A 17,361-nucleotide genomic window follows, 5' to 3' on the forward strand; every position below is an offset into this window, starting at 1 on the left:
AAGCAGATAAGGTGGAGGCAAACAATATGGCTTCATCATCCTGGACTAGATTATTAATGGTCTGTTTTCAGGATGGGTCATCAATATCAGACCCTCTCGACCCCCCAGATCAGAGGACCCACAGTCCCTTTATTTTATTTTTATTTTTTTACCACTAACATACTTTAATAGAGTCTGTTCCTAGTATTTCCACACAGTCCTAATCACTTGAATGGGATTGAGCTACATTAAACACCAGGTACAGCCTCTATAAAAAGAACAGAGCTGTACCTGGTAAAAAAATGAAGGGGCGTGCCGGGCGTTGGAGCACCACAGATAGTGATGGCCTAGTCTAAAGACCTGCATACAAATCCACATTTTCAACCAAACCCACCAGAAAGTAAACTGGATCAGCAACACGAGGCACCTGGTATACACCTGACACTGCAACTGGGCAGTCAAATATTTAAAAAGAAGCTTGGAGATCAGCAGATGACGAGTTCCTACCATCTGGCATGCATAAGACTCAAGTTCTTTCCTTATGCCTTATTGGTTTATCACACTCTTTGGCTGCGGGATTCCACTGCAACTTTTTCCAGGTCCACGCCTTTTGTGATAAAAACATTTGCTGTGTAAGATCGCATGTTGAAATTTTTTGGGGGGACTTAAAAAAAGTGTAAAGAAAAGTAAAAAAAAAATTAAAATCACCACCCATATTAAAAATAAACAATAAAAAAATAAAGATCATAGTTATCGCCATGTCCCATAATGCCCGTACTGTTAAAACATAAAACTGAATTTACCCCTTACGGTGAATTATGCAATGAAACGAAAACAAAATGGCCGATTCACCATTTTTTTGTTGCTTCACCTGCCACAAAAATTTAACAAAAAGTGATCAAAACTTCATACACACCCCAAAATGGTATAAAATAAAATTACACCACAATAAATGATCCCTCACAGCTTCATGACTATAAAAAAAAGTTATGGGGTTCAGAATATGATGCAGAGAAAAAAAAAATTCTTCAAAGTTTTTATTTTTATTTTAATGCATGAAAACACAAGAAAAACTATAAAAATGTAGTATGTCTGTAATTGTACTGACCCAGAGAATGAAGGTTTTATATGACTTACCTCATAAGGAACGCTGTAAAAATGAAACCCATAAAACTGTTGCAGAATTGCGTCCTTTTTCCAATTCCACCTCATTAGGAATTTTTTTCAGCTTTTCTATTATATCACATGCAATATTAAATGGTGCCAGAATATTCTGCAAAAATAAAAGCCTCATATGTCTATGTGAAAGGAAAAATAAAAATGTTATGGCTTTGGGAAGGCAGGGAGTAAAAAATTAAAACAAAAATACGGTCCTAAAGCAGTTAAACCATCCATAATGCCTGGTAGGACAGATTCTGATGATTAACCATAGCTTTCTTCTCCTTATCATATGCTGCATTTATAAATGTTTTTTGTCAAATGCAAATGAGGGCTTATGTGCACAGAGGGTGAGCCCTGGCTACCTTGTGCACCTTAGCTCCACCACGCTGCTTCTCTGGACACTTCCCCTAGATGTCTGGCTCTGCTAATCAAATGAAAGGGAGAGTGTCCTGGGAAGAAGAGCGAAGGAGCTAAGGTGCAGCAAGTGGTTAGGGCCCGTTCTCAGTGCACTTAAGGCTTAATTTGCATATTTTTTTCTTTTCTTTTTTTCTTTTTTTGAGAAAAAAGAAACATACAGATTTATTTTCTATACAAATGTATCATTTTTACCCCAATACTTCTCCCCCCCCCCCCCCCCATTCCTTGCGATGTGTCTCCTATCCCATCCGTCAGTCTCGGCGGAATAGGGATAATGGTGAGGTGGAGGCAGGAAAATTTAAGGTTTCCAAATCCCCCATACCTTATTCCATTTCTCCTTTAATATTTCTTTGTTTATATAAAATTCTTTCATAATTCTTAATCTTATTGACCAGATTCAACCACGTGTACAGGGAGTGCAGAATTATTAGGCAAATGAGTATTTTGACCACATCATCCTCTTTATGCATGTTGTCTTACTCCAAGCTGTATAGGCTCGAAAGCCTACTACCATATAAGCATATTAGGTGATGTGCATCTCTGTAATGATAAGGGTGTGGTCTAATGACATCAACACCCTATATTAGGTGTGCATAATTATTAGGCAACTTCCTTTCCTTTGGCAAAATGGGTCAAAAGAAGGACTTGACAGGCTCAGAAAAGTCAAAAATAGTGAGATATCTTGCAGAGGGATGCAGCACTCTTAAAATTGCAAAGCTTCTGAAGCGTGATCATCGAACAATCAAGCGTTTCATTCAAAATAGTCAACAGGGTCGCAAGAAGCGTGTGGAAAAACCAAGGCGCAAAATAACTGCCCATGAACTGAGAAAAGTCAAGCGTGCAGCTGCCAAGATGCCACTTGCCACCAGTTTGGCCATATTTCAGAGCTGCAACATCACTGGAGTGCCCAAAAGCACAAGGTGTGCAATACTCAGAGACATGGCCAAGGTAAGAAAGGCTCAAAGACGACCACCACTGAACAAGACACACAAGCTGAAACGTCAAGACTGGGCCAAGAAATATCTCAAGACTGATTTTTCTAAGGTTTTATGGACTGATGAAATGAGAGTGAGTCTTGATGGGCCAGATGGATGGGCCCGTGGCTGGATTGGTAAAGGGCAGAGAGCTCCAGTCCGACTCAGACGCCAGCAAGGTGGAGGTGGAGTACTGGTTTGGGCTGGTATCATCAAAGATGAGCTTGTGGGGCCTTTTCGGGTTGAGGATGGAGTCAAGCTCAACTCCCAGTCCTACTGCCAGTTTCTGGAAGACACCTTCTTCAAGCAGTGGTACAGGAAGAAGTCTGCATCCTTCAAGAAAAACATGATTTTCATGCAGGACAATGGTCCATCACACGCGTCCAAGTACTCCACAGCGTGGTTGGCAAGAAAGGGTATAAAAGAAGAAAATCTAATGACATGGCCTCCTTGTTCACCTGATCTGAACCCCATCATCAAATGGTCCATCATCAAATGTGAGATTTACAAGGAGGGAAAACAGTACACCTCTCTGAACAGTGTCTGGGAGGCTGTGGTTGCTGCTGCACGCAATGTTGATGGTGAACAGATCAAAACACTGACAGAATCCATGGATGGCAGGCTTTTGAGTGTCCTTGCAAAGAAAGGTGGCTATATTGGTCACTGATTTGTTTTTGTTTTGTTTTTGAATGTCAGAAATGTATATTTGTGAATGTTGAGATGTTATATTGGTTTCACTGGTAAAAATAAATAATTGAAATGGGTATATATTTGTTTTTTGTTAAGTTGCCTAATAATTATGCACAGTAATAGTCACCTGCACACACAGATATCCCCCTAAAATAGCTAAAACTAAAAACTACTTCCAAAAATATTCAGCTTTGATATTAATGAGTTTTTTGGGTTCATTGAGAACATGGTTGTTGTTCAATAATAAAATTAATCCTCAAAAATACAACTTGCCTAATAATTCTGCACTCCCTGTATACACTAGGAGTATTTGATGAGAACCAAACTCGCGTGATTAAGAGTCTTGCTAAAAAAAAGTACCGATATTTTAATCAAAAGTAGTATTTTATACTTATCACAACTAATTTGAGAGAGATCTCCCAGAATCCAACATTCCACCGTATATGGAATCACTATTTTCAGTTTTTGAGTAATAATTTTGGCTATTGCCATCCAGTATTCTGTTAGTTGTGTGCAACACCAAAATATGTGTAAATCAGCCCCAAGTGAATCACATCTTGGGCAATTAGCCGTACTTCTCAGCCCACATTTATTAAGCCATAATGGTGTGACATATAATCTGTGTAAAATATTAAATTGAACCAAAACATGATTAAAATTATGTGACACTAATCTTAAATTGGTCGTTATTTTCCCCCAATCATCTGGTTGGATCCTTAAAACAGATTCCCAAACCTTTTGTCCAGGGGAGCATATACTATTAAATAGTGCTCCATTTATAAAGTTGAGAAATTTTTAATTTCTGCCCTGACTTTCCCATTAAATCATTCAAAAGTGTAACAGTGTCTATCTGTAACAAAAATCTCACCTTCACACTAGAAAGTGCCGAACGTAACTGTAAATATCTAAACCAAGATAAATTGTTTATATGCTCTCTTTGTGTCAGCTCCAAAAAAGGAAGTACATCTCCATTATTTACCACCTGTGCAACATACAGAATATTATTTTTCTGCCAGTATTTATCTTCAGCTAAAGCATCCCAATCCTGTAAATAATAATTATGCCAAAGGGGCGTACATTGGAAGGATCCTTTTATTCCCAACCAACCTCTAACAGTGCTCAACGTCTTGCTAAATAATTTTCTAGATTCACTACAGTCCTGTTGGACTCTGGATAATGGCCCGGACTCTAATAATGTAAACATATTATCATATGTAGATCTACTCAGCAAATTACTACAGAGTGAACTTTCCTCCCAATGATTGTAAAGCCATAGCTGTGAAGCAATGAAATAACCCTTAAAATAGGGAAGGTTCAACCGTCCCTGTTCAATTGGCTTATAGAGGTATTCCAATTTAAGCCTCACACGTTTTCTTCCCCACAGTAGATCATTAATAATTCTCTCAATTCTCTCTTTTGACCTCAACTTACTTATCAATGGCATCATATTTATACCCAAGTATTCAAATGAATCAGAGATCCTAAGTAAACTCAATGCCCCCTCAATAGAATAGTCAGGTCTATCCACCAGCATAAATGTCGTCTTTGACCAATTTATGTCGAAACCCGAGACTGCACCAAAGGCATTAACTATATAAATAAGTTCGGGAAATGAGGCACTAGTATGATTTATAAAAAAAACAGCACGTCATCTACGTATAAAGAAATACGGTCCTCTACTCCTAATATTCCAAATCCTTCAATCCCGGGGTCCTGCCTAACTCTGGCAGCAAGGGGCTTAATATAAATATCGAATAACAATGGGGAGAATGGACATCCCTGATGGGTGCCTCTACTCAAAGAGAAGCTCTCCGTCAAGTTCCAATTGATATTCAGTCTTGCAGTAGGGGACTTATACAAAAGCTTAACCAAATTTATAAATCTAGTGCCAAATCCCATTCTTCCCAACACCTTCCAAAGGAATCCCCACTCCACTCTGTCAATCGCCTTAGAGGCGTCTAAAGACAGAATGGAGCGAGAGACCCCTCCTGTCACGGTCCCTCCCATGACAGAGGTTAGAAGATCTAGTTGTACAACTTCGGGGTGATCACAGCACTCAACAATAATCTGGCTGTTGTGGGTGCTCGTCTGGATAAGTTCTTGGTTCCACCTCAGGAACAACACTTTGAGACTTGGTATAATCAGACAGCACTCCAGATGATATGGTGAAGTAATTCGTGAATTTTATTCAGCTGGACATGATGCACAACAAATTATGGCAATGTTTCGGGCTAAACAGTAACCCTTCATCAGGCTGGTATACAAAAAGAAATAATAAACAAATCAATCCATGATTCAAAAAACAAGAAAATATTATTATGAAAATAAAATAAATCTAGCTAACAATGCATAAGAATCTGCAGCAGAGATCTACGGCTAAATACCGTGACCAGCAATAATGCCGACCGCGGTAATTAAATGCTTTAGATGCCGTGACCAAGTGGGGTCACGGCATCTAAATGCACAAAAACCCAGAAGCTCGCACTTCCGGGCTTCCTACCGATGCCAATTGGGGCATCAGTACTTGTTCTGAACACTTATAGCCTTGCTGATGAGGCTGAAAGTGTTCATGCTGAAATTCTTATTTTGGCAACCAGATGGCAGGCCAGGATAAGAAATAAGCAAAATCGAGTTTAAATGGCATTTTAAAAATCACTGATAGACCAAAATGAAAAATGTATAGGCTCACATATGAGCAACAAAATCATCACAAATAAATTTAAAACAAAATGTAAAAAAATATATAAAAAATATAAAAGTTTAAATCACCCCTCTTTCCGTATAATAAAATAAATAAATACCTAAATAAAAATAAATATAAACACCATGGGTATCACCGCGACCAAAAACGCCCATACTATTAAAATACGGCGAATGGTGTAACGGAAAAAGGGGTCAAAATGGCTGATTTGCCATTTTTTCATTGCTTCTCTTAACCAAACAAATGTAATAAAATGTGATCAAAAAGTCACGCACACTCCAAAATGGTATAAATAAAAAAACTACAGATTGTTCCGCAAAAAATGAGCCCCTAAACAGCTCAGTAGACATAAGTATAAATAAGTTATGGAGGTCAGAATATGGTGATGTAAAAAATAAAATAAAAATTATCAAAGTTTAAATTTATTTTTACACTATTTAGACATAAAGAACCTATACATATGGGGTATTGTTGTAATCGTACCGACCCAGAGAATGAAGGGCATCGGTCAGTTTTACCGTAAACGCCGTGGAAACAAAACCTGTCAAACGGTGGAGGAATAGCGTTTTTTTCCAATTCTACCCGATTTGGATTTTTTTTTACCGCTTCCCACTAAATTTTATGCCATAATTAATGGTGGCATTATATGTGACCGGAAAAAAAGTTATGGCTCAAGGAAAATAGGGAAGAAAAATGAAAATGCAAAACTGAAAAAAACCTCCGGTATCCTAAGGGTTAAAGAAAAGTCTCTGCTGGGCCTTTTCCAAGAGAAAATCAGCATACACCTGGCTCGCCTTCTGCATACTTTCCCTATTTCCAGGAGTTTTATTCCTAGAGAACTCATTCGTGGCCGCTAACGCTACTTCTTTTCGCTCTCCCTCCTTCTTGCCATATTCCTTTTTTAAATTGGAAATATTACTAATAGAAATTCCCACACATTTAGTGTCCCATACCAGTTGGGATCTAGCCATGTTTTCATTACTATCCCAAAAGTACCCCATCTCCTGTCTAACCCGGTCATGAATATCTTTATCCATTATGGAAATCCAATGGGGGTTGAACCTAAATAAAGATACATGGTCTGATAGTGACTTCATCGATTTAATAAATCTAAGATAGTTTTTATTAATCAAGGCCAGGTCTATCCTAGACATGGAATTTCCAGCTTTACTTATAGAGGAGTAGGCTCTTTTCCCTTTTCCAGCCCCTTCCCATATATCCACGTAGCCTCCTTCTAAACAAAAGCGTGCCAAAGGGGACCCTTGGGCTGGAGTATAAGTATCTCCCCCCACAGAGATCCTATCTATTTCTGGATTCATAACACAGTTGAAGTCCCCAATAACCAGCGAGGGACATTCAGGCCACTGATACACAAAAGTTAATAGGCAATTAAGTACATATAAAGAAAAGGGGGGCAGGATATAACCGAAGGCCAGAATACACAATATTCCAGAAAGTTTGCCATAAAGAAAAACAAACCTCCCCCTTGGTTATCGATAGAGGATGCCTGGCAGACAAAATCAGTCCCTCTATGGATCAGAACTGTAACCCCTCTAGAATAGCTAGTAAAGGTAGAATGATAAGTCTGCGCAGCCCATCCCCTACCGCATCGCAGAACCCACTCCTCGGTAACATGCGTCTCAATCAAGCAGACAATCGCTGGTAGATGTCTCTGGACCTGGTCAAAAACCGCCTGTCTTTTAATCTTATCCACAATGCCTCGCACATTCCACGTGAAAATTCTAATTACCATCTAGACCAGCCAGCAGATTCCCTTAATATATGTATTCCAAATCCCAGACCCCAACCCCACCCTCTTAGGAGACGCATCGCAGCTCATCCCACACCCCTCCCCCCCCCACTTCTTGATCTGCCACATCACTGCACAGATCTCTCACCTGAGACCACCTCACCTCCCCCCCCCCACTCCACCGACAACTAAAGTAGAAAAAGAAAAACAGAAAAAGGAAAAAGTGATCATAAAAAAAGAAACTGCTTAGATATTATTCCGGTCCAGCCTGTCTATAGCGGAGTCCGCAGTATCAAAAAAATGAGTTTCGCCATTAAATATTATTCGCAGTTTAGCTGGATACACAAATATATAATATCCTTTTCCTGTAGACGCTTTTTTGCTGCTGTGAAGCTGCGTCTCTTCTCCTGGATCTCCCTTGAGAAATCCGGGGGAAAAAGCAATTTTTTTTTCATTATACACAATATGAGGACACTCCCTTGCTCTTCTCAAAACCATATCTCTGTCCCGTGATGTCAGTATCTTCACCAGTAACATCCTTGGCTGCCTCCCAGGGATAAGTTTACCCCCTGCAACCCAGGGTGTGCTGTCCCAGCATTTATTTCTTCCATTCAAGATAAATTGCTGTATTTGTGTTATTATATCATTACCATGTTATGTAATGCTGCCACCCTGTGGTCATTCTTGTTATAGGTTTTCTGAATGTATTATGTGAATCCTATTGCCTTTGCTCTCTGTCTACTCCTTCCCTTTCGGTGACATCATATCCTGTTTGTTCTGGTCCTGTGTCTTTCTTTTCTTCAGCAGACTCAGAGCTGGTGAGAGCATTTTGTTCTGACCTCTAATATCCTCTAATGTCCTTTATATGTCTTTGCTCAAGGTAAACTCAATAAATTACCAAAGCATTTCCATTGTATCCTCCTTACTGGAGCTTGACATGCAACTGGTACCATGACCTAGGGATATTAGTGAGTTCAGCGGTCTGCCATTGCTTGTACAGAGATTACCACTCACAACCAGTCAGAGACTTCTCTAATGTACATCTGTGGCAGAATACAGCGTGCCCTTTCCACCAGAAACAGAGGAGAAAAATGTTCCTTTCCTATATTAAGGTCTGTATCATTTCAGCAAGATTTTTTGTCTTCAGGACCTTCGGGTAGACCCAAAATTCTCAAATTACATCTCCTAGACCTATCCTCCGGGTCCACCACCTTCTTTTTAAGAATATTGACCTCCATTCTCAATGTAGTAGTTTCAGATTTAGATATTTTCACCTCATTCTCCAAAACTCCACCGTTTTTTCTATAGTTATGACTCGATGTCCCGGATCTTGGTGACATCGTCCCTTATCAGAACCGCATCTCTCTGAATTACCCCCAATTGCGTTGAGATGTTCTGTATTAGATCTCCATTTTTTTTCTACCGCGGTCGAAATTTATTTTAATGGGGCAGCCTCTCCAATAGATGAATCATTCAGCTCTTTCCTCCTCATGGATGCAAATGACACCATTCATTAAAATAACAAAATTCTTAACTTCTAATAAATAAAGACAAACAATGCGTTGTGGAATAAAAATGTCCGCAATGCTTTATTAAGGGTAACCTTAAAATAGTAACATACTTTAATAAATAAATAAAATAAATAAAACCAACAGTTCACTAAATAAAACCATTTGAAATCGTAATAATCACCGAAATCCACTCAGCAATAGCTGAGTAACACAGCCCCTCTAACAGAGCAAAGCGACAAAAGCAATAAAAAAGGGGGGGAGGGCGGGTCGAGGATCCGGTCCTAAAACTGGACCAGAAGCGCCGCCGCACCTGCAATATAAAGACCAGGTGCAATAGAGCATGACCGCGGTACGGTTACACGGACGTCAAATTATGCAGTGGGTCAGGATATGGGTATAATAGTCTGTAGTTTGTTTGTGACGCCAATTGCAGCGTGCGCAGGGTACTGTCACAGGGCCCTTTAAGGTGTTGGAACTCATGTACCAGGTTAGGAATGCCAGAGTGGTATAATGTCTCTGTATGGTAGTGGTGTCAATGGTGTCTCCTACCTGGGTACGGCTGGACTCCTGGATCCTGGCTCACTTGCAATAAAATGAGTGTGGTGCTAGTAGGAGTAATAGAGGAATTTGCAGCAGTAATTGAGATCCAGACCTTTGTAAAGTTCAAACTTGTCTTTACTGGTTGTAGCTTTCATCCAAGCAAGATACAGCTTTAGTCTTAGGTCCCAGCAGGTATTGGCAATGGTTGGCAGGAATTTATCTTTTGCTCTCTCATGTACCTGGAGCTTACAGGAAAGGACGTCTGCTTAGCAGCTCTGTAACTATGGCAGGAATTTGGCTTCTGCACTTTTTATCTTCTGCTGTCTGGGACTGACTAGCTGAGGAGGAATATGACTTCTCCTGGGTCTCTGGACTTTACTGTCACATGACCGCCATTCATAACAATGGACCAATTATGCTGCACCATTTCCTTAATAATAGCTCAAAAAAAGGGAGTCCAGCAGTGTAGAACAGGCCAATGGCATACCGCCACTATCACCCTTATTCTCCTATTCCCTATATTCATATAATCATGGTTTTATCTCTAATGGTCCACAAATCATGGGCTGTCACAATTTGTCACCCGAGCAGAGGCAGCGCACTTAGAGGGGAGCCCAGGGCTGGGACAAGGCCATTTGGTGCCCAGGGCGAAGATGGCAAACTGCGCCCCCCCCCCCCCCCCCCCCCGTTTTTAAGAAAGAATCAATGTTGTTTCAAAACAAGAATATACTTAAAGCAATAGAACAAAGGACTGTGGGACTTTGAAAGTCACAGACACTGTGATGTGTAAAGAAGCAATAATTTATTACATAGAAAATGTCAAGTGACAAAAGCTACAAATATTAACAAACATACACCATCCATAGTGGTATACATATAAACAACAAAGCAAACAAAAACTGTACAACAAAACATATATAACTGCAATGACACTGTAAACTTGCTGAAAACAGTTGCAAAAATGTCAAGTATACTCCTATGGAAAAGTTAGTATTATGACACAATCACAAAGACACCTTTCTTGCTTTCATAGAAGCAAAATCATCTATGACACTATCAAAATTTATCTCTTTTGCAATTGCATACTCAATAGAAAGAATACTGAGGTTTGAAAGCCTGTCTTGACCCATAGTTGACCGTAAATAATTTTTAATGAGTTTCAGCTTGCTAAAGCTCCTTTCACAAGATGCAACAGTAACAGGAAGAGTCAAAAAAATATTTAATGCTGTTTCAATATTCGGATAACAAGCAGTAAGAGAATAGTCGTGTATTATCTGACACAGATCAAGGGGTGTTGCAGATTTTACATTTGACGGTATAGACTCAATGAAAAATTTAAAGCTTTCAATCTCGGCAGAGATTTCCAAGCCATCAAGATCTTCATTATACTTGGAAGCCAAGTTAAATGCAGATTTTTGTAATTCTGTCACAGTCATTGTTACAAGAGCAGGGCCAGAGAGGAACTCAAAGTCCTGGGATGTTTCCTTTAATGTTTGTGACTTCCATGTCATGTCAGTGATGAGAACATCAAAAACCTGGTTAAAGTCAATTCTAAAACGGTCTTCTTCACTCAGCTTGACCTGAGCATCTTGGGACTCGTATAAGGCTCTGGTTTTAGGTTTTCTTTGCCTCTTTGGTGGAAATGTTGCAGGAATCTGAAGTTTTTCACATACTTCTGCAGCATAATGAAATATTTCCTGGACATCCATATTACGCATTTCTTGAAAAGTGCGTCTTAAGCCATCAATCATATGAGATGCCTGTAGTATGGAAATCCCTTTGGCCTGGATAGCTTGGTTTACTCGATCGACCTGATTCAAGATTCTGTTCCACACAAACAACGTACACAAAAAACGATAATTAACCTGCAGCAGAAGACTTTCAGATGTTGATACAGATTCGGGGTTTGACGAGTTTTCTATAATGTCCGAAAGAGCTTCACATACATCGGTGATCTGTGTCAATAAAGCTTTTATTGCATTTGCTCTTGAAGACCATCGAGTATCTGTATGGCCCTTTAGAGTTGTCTTTACAAGTTTTGTTAAGGTTTCCCAGCGGGATGTGGAACTGGAGAAAAATGTAAACATTCTTTGAACAGTTCCGAAAAAGGTTTTAACTTCTGGACTCACGGAAGCTGCATGTACCCCTGCCAGGTTTAGGCTATGGGCTGCACATGGAACATATCTTGCATGTTTATTTTCTTGCAGAATTCTTGCCTGCACACCATTGTATTTGCCAGCCATGTTAGCTGCATTATCATAGCCTTGACCCCTTGCATCCTTAAGGTTAATTCCATCGGTTTTTAACTTGTTGATAATTTCTGAGGCTAGACCACTTCCAGTTTTCTCTTTTGTATAAATAAAATCTATAAAGCTCTCTTCTATTGTCACCTTCCCTTTAACAACAGTGACATAGCGTAGAACTTCACTCATTTGCTCATGATGGGAGATGTCTGGAGTACAATCAAAAAGCAATGAAAAAAACTTTGCCTCCTTTATTCTTAATAAAATGGTAGAGCGAACAGTGTTGGCCAATAAACTGATAAATTCATTTTGAATTTTATTGGAGAAGTAACTGACGGTATGCCTCCGATGTGTTTCTATTTTTTCTTTCAAAAACATGTTGTGATGGCTTATTACTTCCAAAATGTCAAGAAATATACCAAAATGTGGCCTACCAATGACATCTTCGGAACCTCTAAGTGCCAGATTGTTTTTGGCACAAAACAATATGCAATCCAAAATACATTTTAAGACGTTTCGCCACTTCTCTTTTTCAGTATTTATTACTTTCTCCAGTTCACTTCCAATTACTTTCCCATCTTTCAAACTTTTTTCCATCATTTTCCACTTTGAATAGCATTCCCGATGTTCTGGTGAATTTTCATGTGTAGGTATACGAGGATTCAGGTGTTTCCATGCACAGAATCCCTTTTTTGGGTCGGTTAAGGCATAGTTGTGCTTACCAAACAAAATGCATGGAAAGCAAAATAGACAATGTGAGATTTTTGAATAAATTAACCATGCACGATCAATATATTTACCACTACGCACATTTTTAGTAAACCAAGTGGCATTGAAAGTGCGTCCTTCTTGTGGTTTACATTTTCCAAAGTCACCATCTTTTCCTTGATCTGGGCCCTTTTCAACCAAATAACACCTAATCTTGTCTGTTAAAGTTGGCCATGAGGGAGGATCATTTGGGTTAATCGGAATATAAGCTTCAGGCGAAGTATCCTCTAAAGAGGGCTCACTTGGTGTTGTTTGCTTTTCTGCTGCTTGGGCTTCAGAAACAAATGGCTCGCTGTTACTCTCTTCTGTACAGAGCGTGTTCTCCAAACTTTTATCAGCCTCACTGACAGCAATCATCTCTTCATCTAGGGTGGCTGAAGTATTGTCAGTTGCAGAACTTGTGCTGGCAACTTCTTCTGGTGTGGTGGTGGTATTCAGAGAAACGTTGCTTGTGCTTTGTTTCAACCATTTCTGCCACTGTTGCGATAACTTTGTGGCTTCCTCTTGTGCCAATTTCCTTCGTTTTCGGAATTCTGCCCCAGATGGTTTTTTCGACATTCTTTAGAGAACAAAAATACCAAGCAAACTCCGGTCAAAACTGCATGTTCATACAGCAACGATAAATCAAAAAATGCAGGCTAAAATATCTAAATACAGGGTTTGACAAATTTGCTTGGAATCTAGGAGCCAGCTAAAAAAGTTAGGAACCAAAAAACGCTCCCCGTCCCGCCAAGCTCGCGCGCAGAAGCAAACGCATACGTGAGTAGCTCCCGCATATGTAAACGGTATTCAAACCACACATGTGAGGTATCGCCGCGATTGGTAGAGCGAGAGCAATAATTCTAGCCCTAGACCTCCTCTGTAACTCAAAACATGCTACAAACTTGTAGAATTTTTTTAAACGTCGCCTATGGAGATTTTAAAGGGTAAAATTTTGTCGCCATTCTACGAGCGAACGCAATTTTGAAGCGTGACATGTTGGGTATCAATTTACTTGGCGTGACATTATCTTTCACAATATAAACAAAAATTGGGCTAACTTTACTGTTGTCTTATTTTTTAATAAAAAAAGTGCACTTTTAAGACCGCTGCGCAAATACGGTGTGACAGAAAGTATTGCAACGACCGCCATTTTATTCTCTGGGGTGTTAGAATAAAAAATATATATATTGTTTGAAAGTTCTAATTAGAGGGAAGGAGATGGCAGTGAAAACAGTGAAAAACACATTAGAACTGCTTTTTTGCTACTTGTAATGTAACTACTTGTAATGCCAACGGCCACCACAAGATGGTGCCAGATCACAGAATGAAGCTTAGGCCTGCAGAAAACCGCAAATCCTCCTTCTGTGAAGGCCGCAAAGCCACGGCCTCAATTACTGGCGGGCACGTGCCCGCCGTGATCGAGCCCCGTGACGGGCCTAAGCTTCCCTGAGCGCCAGGTCACAATTTCTTGTCACAATTGCGATAGGGCGCCCGGATTTTGTCGAGCCCTGTCTAAATAAATACATACATTATATGTGCAAAAAAATAAAACACAGTAAGCAGCTTCAATATTTAAAATATCCAAAGAACGTTAAAGTGGACCTTCACTCTCCCAATCAACACTTAATAGTTGTAATCCTTATGCTGCTAGCATTTGTAAACAGATAAGAAAGTATACCGTATTTACTTGGTTTATACTTTGTATTTACATTTACAAGTAAATGCTATATGAATCCATTGCCCTTAGTCAAGATGGCCACTGCCAGAAATGCTAGGGGGTGTTGTTTTTAAAAAAGGGTGTTTTTAATTGCATGAATCTATCTCTCGTCACCGCTGCCGCCCCCTATTCAGGTGTTCGGCCCCTTGTCGGGCGCCAGCCAACTGAATTACAGCAGTGGGGGTGTTTTGGAAGTACCTGATTAGATCCATAGGCTCTAATAGGCTTCAAAATTATTGAGCGTTTTTATGCTTACGTAGTGCTGTGTTAGGGAATTCTCTAACACTGACCCACCTCTCAGCCAATCAGGTGAACCGGGTCTGGTTACCGGTCACCTGATTGGCTGAAGCAACAGATTTGACCGAGAAAGGTAATTTCATGGTGGGGGGGGGGCACACTGGCGGCATTTGATAGGGCTAACTGGCAGCACACCGGTGGCAATTGATGGGGCAAACTGGCAGCACACTGGCGGCAGTTGATGGGCACACTGGCAGTTATTGATGGGCACACTGGCAGCATACTGGCGACAATTGATGGGCACACTGTGGCAATTGATGGGCACACTGGCGGCAATTGATGGGGCAAACTGACAACAAGTGATGGTTACCATTGTTGCCAGTTTGCCCCATCAATTGCCGCCCATGTGTTTTGCCTGTGTGCCCATCAATTGCCGCCAGTGTGCTGCCAGTTTGTCCCATCAATTGCCACCAGTGTGACCATCAAACGCAGCCACTGTGCCATCAAACACAGCCACCTAGTGGCTGTGTTTGATGGCACAGTGGCTGCGTTTGATGGGCACAGCTGAGTGGCTGCGTTTGATGGGCACGGTGGCTGCGTGTGATGGGCACGGTGGCTCCGTGTGATGGGCACAGTGGCTGCGTGTGATGGGCACAGTGGCTGCGTGTGATGGGCACAATGGCTGCGTTTGATGGGCACAGTGGCTGCGTGTGATGGGCACAGTGGCTGCGTTTGATGGGCACATTGGCGACAATTGATGGCACAGTGGCTGCATGTGATGGCACAGTGGCTGGGTTTGGTGGCATAGTGAGGCTGTGAGGCTGCAAGCATGGCTCAAAATAACACAAACACTTTTTTTTTATTTGCCATTTTTTATTAACAAAGTGCTGGTCACCTCAGTCAGCCTCCTCCACCAGCATACTGGTGGCAATTGATCAGGCAAACTGGCAGCACGCTGGCGGCAATTGATGGGCACAGTGGGGCAAACTGGCAACAATTGATGGGCACAGTGGCTGTGTTTGATGGGCACAGTGGCTGTGTTTGAGGGGCAGAGTGGCTGCGTTTAATGGGTACAGTGGCTGCGTTTAATGGGTACAGTGGCTGCGTTTGATGGGTACAGTGGCTGTGTTTGAGGGGCAGAGTGGCTGCGTTTAATGGGTACAGTGGCTGCGTTTAATGGGTACAGTGGCTGCGTTTGATGGGTACAGTGGCTGCGTTTGATGAGCAGAGTGGCTGCGTTTGATCGGCACAGTGGCTGCGTTTGATGGGCAAAGTGGCGAAAATTGACGAGTGGCACAGTGGCTGCGTGTGTTGGCACAGTGGCTGTGTGTGATGGCACAGTGGCTGCATGTGATGGCACAGGGGCTGCATGTGATGGCACAGGGGCTGCATGTGATGGCACAGTGGCGACAATTGATGGCACAGTGGCTGAGTGTGTTGGCACAGTGGCTGCATGTGATGGCACAGTGGCTGCGTTAGGTGGCACAGTGGCTGCATGATGGGCATAGTGGCGACAATTGATGGCACAGTGGCTACGGTTGGTGGGCACAGAGTGGCTGCATGTGATGGCACAGTGAAGCTGCAATTAATGTTTGTTTTTTTTTTACAGAAAAGGCAAGCTTAAAATAACACAAAATCATTTCTTTAAACTGCTTTTTTTTATTAAAAAAATTATGATCATCTCAGTCCAATCCCCCCCCCCCCCCCCCCCCCCGGGGGGGGGGGGATTGGACTGAGATGACCATAATTTTTTTAATAAAAAAATTAGTTTGTTATTTGTATTACATTATTTTCTTACTTTTTACAGTCTGTGTGTGAGTAGCAGCTAGTGAAGGCAGGCTCCTCGTGGCTTGTTCTTCACGCGCCGACACAGCTCCCTGTAGGCTGCGCGAGTCCTCCCTCTCTCACCTCACACCTCGCCTCCGGCGTGAGCCGCGTGACGTCACACGGCGCACGCCGGTGGTATCAACCAAATGAATCATCCTCCATGGGGGGGGGGGGCGAGGAAACGCAGAGGAGGAAAGGGAGCCCGAGCCAGGAGCGCAGTCGGCACAAAATTAATAGGGGGAGAGAAGGAGCAGCGCTGACATGGCTGGTGTGGACGGTGTAGGCGGGTGCAGGAGCGCACTCAGCACAGCAAGCACAGCAAGTGGCGCTTGGCTAATGTGGTACAGTGAAGCTGTACACTGCTGGCACTTCACCTGCGCCCCCCTCCTGTCCGCAAATGGTAGCGCCCAGGGCACCCGCTCCTTCGGCCCCTGCCTTGTACCGGCCCTGGGGGAGCCACAGGCACAGCCATCACCGTGAAGCGACTCTGTGTCCCGGTCCCCATCATAAGAGAACCATCCATTCACATACAGACTGTATCATATCCTAGGCGACCGATGCACACAAATATGTGACCTGAAAAACCGGCCAACTATACTGTGCCAAAGGTCCCGTAGTCCAGGAAACATGTATAATGCTGAGTCACATCCTGTCTGTGTCACCATGCGTCCAATACATCTATCAAAAAATGTTAAAATTTTTGCCACATATTAATTATCGTCAGTGTGGCCCTGCTGTCTTCTAGCTTCCAAGGAGATGCTTCATTATAGAGCAGATTCGCATGTTCATCTATATAAAAAATACATAAAACAAAATATCAGTTGTTGGATTGAATACAATAATTGCACATGTATAAAACCTTAC

This window comes from Bufo bufo, chromosome 8 (genome assembly GCF_905171765.1).
Source record: "Bufo bufo chromosome 8, aBufBuf1.1, whole genome shotgun sequence".
Lineage (NCBI taxonomy): Eukaryota > Metazoa > Chordata > Amphibia > Anura > Bufonidae > Bufo > Bufo bufo.